The following is a 6,000-nucleotide window of genomic DNA, read 5'->3' as shown; positions in this document are numbered from 1 at the left end:
TATGATTCATTTTGTCTCTTTTAATGTAACAGGATGGTGTAGTTGCATGGTAAACTGTGGTTTAACTTATATTTCTATTAAAAAAAAAAACAGCAAACGAAACAAGACAGGCATAATGGCAGAGTTGCAAGTAGAGGGGGGTATAAGACATAGCTGATGTTTCAGGTAAAATGTGCAATAATGCTGGTAGGAAGTATGACAACATCATGCTGCTCCTTAGGCTTTCAAGTTTCTGAGTGGAGAAGCTGACAAAAGGGTTTGTGTTTGGACAAAGCAAAACTTCTGGGTGTGAAAGACAGAAAGCAATTTTTATGTGCAACACACTGAGGTTCTAGCCACAGACAAATTACATTGTCTAGACAGTTCCAGGGCTTTGGTGAGGGGTGAGCCCATGGGAACTGAGTTATGTGGCCTTGCTTTGATAGCCGTTTACAGAAAGGTGAATGAGTGAAGACTGAGTAGCATCAGTGAAACCTGCTTATATCTGCTTATCAGTCTGGGGGAATAATGCTGTGGGTTTCCTTTTAATCTTGTCCCTTCATTTTTTATTCTTCCACTTGAAATACATTGTCTTTGTAGCTAACCTTTCTGCAGTTTGAATACTTCATTCCACTTCATTCCTTTTACCTTTTTTTCCAAAGAGTTCAGCCTTTATTTTAAGTGACTTGTTCAAAGCTTAACCTAGATACCTGTTCAGTCTTTTTGCCTCCAGGAAGGTGCTGATATCCTTTAAAGTTGATATTTTTGAAGGTAAAATGTATTATGTGGTATCCTATAGTGGATGTGCGCTATGGAACAATTGAGATTCGTAGAGATTCTACTGATACTCTTCCACAGTTTAGCTGGTGTTTGTTCAGAGGACAACGTGGTAAAATGTCTCGACCCTTCTGATGTCTCTACCCTTCCAGTGTGCATTACTTCTAAAGTAGTGTTCCTCCCTGTATGGACTGGTTTTATGTTTAACATTATATAGATGGAGGAAATTTGAAAAAGAAAATAAAATCTGACTAACAAATAACTATTAAAAAGCTTTGTAGCTGTGTATGTTACAGGGAGCAGATGGTGGTACTGTGGTATAAATATAGTAAATAGAGAATGCCACTTAATAAATGCCACTTAATAAACTTCAAAGGAAGTTGCGACTTCATTGGTAAGACGCCACTTCAAGATATTATTTCTGAGCCCTCTTTTGTAGGGTAAGAAATGATTCTATAACAAAACACTTAAAGCCTTTTTTAGATGTTCTACTAGTCCTGCTATATTCTTAGCTCCCTGCTGTCTAGAATACTCATCCAAGGAAAAGATTGTTTTTCTGTTGGTTAATTGCCACTAACAATGTTGCATTTATTTTCCCCGAGCATTTGTGCAGTTTGTCTTCAAGCAGTCACAAGCCTGACAGAAGCAGCCTGACAATGACAAGACAATGACAATGCTGGTTGTACTTAGAGGGACAGTTGGTTGAAGTACAGATTGCATCAGATTGTGTATTTGAAGATCCCCTAAATTTAAGCTCAAGCATTAGGATAGGAATCTCAGTGGAGGACAGAAGGTTGTTGCCAACACACTTGGGATAAAGAGATGATTATGCAGTGAGACCTAGTGCCTTACTGGATTGCAGGTAAGTAACTTACCTGAAGAGTAGGATAAACATCTAATGTGTGAAGGAAATTCAGGAAAAAAACAAAAACAAACAAAAAAAAAAACAATTAAGTTACACAGAAACAATTCACATGGAATTTCTTATATATTCTGTTACTCTTTAAAGTGCAGAGATGAGAATGCAAGAGTGGGATAGGACAACTGTGCAAATTTCCAGGATGCTCTCACCAAGTTACTATGAAATAATCAGAAATGGATTGGGAGAGGGACATAAAATTTTCAGGAAGTTTTCCTAAGCTTATTGCCATTATATTGAAGGGTCCATGTACTGCAGGACTTGCAGGATATCCAGGACTTTGTTCAAAGCATTGGTAACGTCTCTAAAAAAGAATAGCAAGATAGCAAATACAGAAGATCCTTACCCTCATTAAGGTAGTTTGCTTCCTGAAAAGTTGAGTGAGATCTTCTTGTACCACAGGACTTTTTACTCTTACGGGTTGTGTAGTATGGACCAAGTATAAAAGCAGCTGTTTTGTGCTTCTGGTCCTTATATTTTGTGTTATTAGGGACTGCTTAGTCCTTAGACAAATGATAGCAATTCTAGGGCGCTAGTCTTGCTCATTATGACCCAGGTGTTGAAATGAGGTCCTTTTGGAAATGAACTCTAATGCTTTGAGCTGGACAGTCCACAGGCAACAAGCCTTCAAAAAAGCTTCCTTTAAAATGTATTAGTACCAGGCAGGGTTTTTGGAGTGACTCTAACCTAACCTTGCATGCTTCTTCGGGAGGCTGTAGAACTGCCTTTGCTAACTCAAAAGCAATGCAATTTGTGAACTGTGATCTTGTGCTAGAAATAAGTTCATAGTAATTCAAGAAGAAAGAAGGTGACACATAGGAGCTGTTGCAGACACTTTGAGCTGATGCTTGTTTGTTTCACCTTACTTCAGCTTGAACTTCGTAACATGTATTAACTGCTGTATACTACCCCACCTACCCCGGTTAGTTTATGGCACATCCAGTAATGCTGTGCTGATTTCCTCCATCCTTGCTCAGTGACACTGGGGTATAGGAGATGTTAAAGCCGCAGGCGTTACAGTATTTCAGAACAGTGTTTTGGGAGCCATGCACTCATAAGCTAAGCTGTGGGTCCAAAAGTGTCAAGTTAGCCTCTTAGTTATTGGATTCAAAAGCTATGGAAAGGGAATTTTGCCAGAATACCTATTTTGCATGATGAAATCTGCTGGTAAAAAAATATATATATATCTCTATATATATATATTAGTGTGGATGGGATGAGGTAATTGCCTCATGAGAGCTTTAGGATTAGCTGCAGTCATCTCTGCTGGTTTTGAGCATTCTTAAACTGCTCTACAATTTACCTGAAGAAGAACTTTTGGTAGAAGCCCACAGAACAATTTGATACTCTTTAGGTTGTTGACTGGCATTTAGAAATGAGTCTGTGGTTGTGTTGTTACTGGAAGAGGCTCCTTAGATATGCTTATTGAAAAATCTGAACTCAGTTTCATCAAATTCTTCTCTAATAAAATGTGTGACAAAAAATATTTTCTGATAACTGCTTGCTGGTGAGTTTAAATTTCAGTCTCTGTTCATTCTCAGCTGAAATTGTGATTCTTACCCACTGTGAAGTCTGAAATCGCCTGCTTTTTGCAGCAGTTGAACTCTGGCTATTCATTAACTGCCTCTGAAGCAATGTTGTCACTTGCATTTCAGATCCAGCAAGCAGGTCTCCAGGGTTATGATTCTACATCTTGTATAGAATGAGCTCAAACTCCTTATTTTCCATCACACTGAAATCTATTACCTCACTGTTTTAGTTCGAAGTGGCATGATTTGAGATCAAGCTGAACAGAGTATTGGGAAAACCGCTTTCCTTAACCATCTGCTTAGTTGCAAGTGAAACTCTTATGCCTGTGTAGGAGGATGAAGTGTGACAAAGACTGACTCACGCAGGAACTTATGATCACCAGCTGCAAAGACGAAGGCATGCCCAAGTACCTTTTGCAGCCCTGCATTTCAGCCTGCAGTCAAATGGCACTTGATACTGGTATTTGAACTGTCTCTGGGGAAAAAAAAAAAAAAAGTAAAATATTTTAGGGGGATATATTCCTGAAAGCACTTGTTAACTCATTAAGTGTCATGGACAACAAGACAGTAACCTGTTGTCACCAGGGTACAATCAGGCAGAGTCCGGATGATGCAGTCACTTTCCTGTGTGTTGCTGATTTTTGAACTGTCATTTCTTGGTTGGGCTGCAGGGTTATGTTAGAGCTTTCTGTTGAGTTTAATTATTTGAGATAGAGGTGGGGAGGGAAACTCATCTTCCACATACCTTGTTCAGGCAATGTAAAACTGCTGCTGTTAGGTATTAGTTGCCCAAAAACTTCTTCAGGACAAACACTGATAATACAAACTTTGGTTTCACTGCATGCTGGCCTCCTGCAGCAGGATGCTTGGGGTAGTATGAGCAAAGATGAATTCAATTGCATCTCATCCCCTCTATCTGGTCACGTAGACTCTGCTCCCTGAGACTGCTCGGAGCCCTGCAGCATGAGGAACATCTGTAAAACTCCACTCCAGGGAAACCAGGCAGTACTGAATTTCCTTACTGTTGCTAAGCCACTCTGGCTTGGCTGTATTTTTATCCAGAACCTGAAGATGGTCAGCAGTGCCAGGATTTTTCTGTCAGGCGGAATTAGAATGGTCCTGATATTAACTCAAAAAAAAAAAAAAAGTCTTTCTGGAATGATATTTGGGTATGCCAAGACCTTTATCTTCCCTATGCAGGGCTAGGAACGGTCTTCTGCTCTGGGCTGTAGTGAGGTTTCAATGTCAGGAGAGTCACAAGATTGACTATTGCTTTTTTTTTTCCACTATGGGGGTCCCCCTGGAGAATTTTTTTGCCGAGAGGAAATACTAATTTTTTTTTAGTAGCATCATTAATTTAGAAAATCCTTTCCTCCAGAATACTAATCCTCATTTGGTAAAGTATAGCTGCACCACTTCAATAATAAGGAAGAAACACATGCTTAATGTAACACAGCAGCTTAGTTTATTTAGAAATACGTTTAACTTTGCTGAAGAGAGTCAGTAGGCCTACGGGAAGGTGCAAGAGCCATTTGCTGGTAGAATTGGTCATCAGTACAAAGAGCACTGCTTACTACAGAGAAGTGTCACATCCACCTCAAACTTTCTTCTGTCTCTGCTGCCTTGCCTTTTTTGTCTGGATGAACAGCCAGGACTTCCTTGAGAAGAGAGTCCTGGTTCTTCAGTCAACCACCCTCCCTCTTTGCAGACAGTAAGAGACATCTGAGAGTTGGCTCTGAAATGATGGCAGATGGTCCGTGTAGCCCCCTAAACATCCTTGTCAAAGATTTTCTGCTGATTTAAAATATGAGGGGGTGCACACTGTACTGTGTTCATAGGGTCATGGAAGCTACAGAGACCGTCTTTGCAAATACTGTTTCAGTCTGAATTTTCTTTTTAACCCAAGGACTGAGAAGTTCACGCACTTAACGTGGTTCAAAATACAGAGCTTAATTTGTTGAGTTACAGCCATTAAAGTAAACTATTAAGGCTTTGCTGTGTTCTGGGTGGACAATGCTGTAAGCCAGTGTTGACCATGGTTGACAATCAGACCTCAGTCTTTTAAAAAATAAATAAAACAAACACTTTATTGCTAAGCAGCATCACTAACTCCACTTCCAAAGGAACCACTGGTGCACTGCAGACAAGTGAAAACAGAACTAAGGCATTTGCTAATTAAAAACAAAATAAATGCACATAAAGAAAACCTTTCAGCCAAGCCTCTGGAAATAAAGTTCACTCTCATTAATACTGCTGTAGATCAAGTCCCTCTGGGGCACTGGCTAGCAATGCTAACTGCCTATGAATGTTTCTTCTATATTTGCTGTGCTTTCTATTCATTGTAATTAGAGGGGGGGCTCTGTAGCCTAGTCATGCGTCCTGAATCCTAGAGACGTTTAGCTCAATTTTTAATGCAAACCTCTGTTCTTTTGATCTTATTTTCCTTCCCAAGGGACTGTAGGCAGCTGTGGCACACAGGAATTAGCCCAGCTATCAGCACATTTAATGCTATAATGTGCCTAAGTCACCTCTGCTCTTCCAACAACTAAGTCCTTCACGCTCCTTCACTTACTGGCATTTGTAGTGCTTGGTTGTTACAGCTGACCCTCCAAAGGCTTTAAGCTGGCTGCTTCACTACAGATTGCTTTTCCTAACTTCCCTTTGCATTTTGTTAGAAATATCAAACACCTGTACCTTAAAGACATCAGGAATTATCAGTATCTTATTTGGGCACCAGCAAATGAAAGAGGCTGTTGAATTCTCCAGAAGTCAGTGGGAATTCGTTTCCCTCCCATG

This window comes from Netta rufina (genome assembly GCF_964035555.1).
Source record: "Netta rufina genome assembly, chromosome: 15".
Classification (NCBI taxonomy): domain Eukaryota; kingdom Metazoa; phylum Chordata; class Aves; order Anseriformes; family Anatidae; genus Netta; species Netta rufina.
This window is presented reverse-complemented; position numbering follows the sequence as displayed.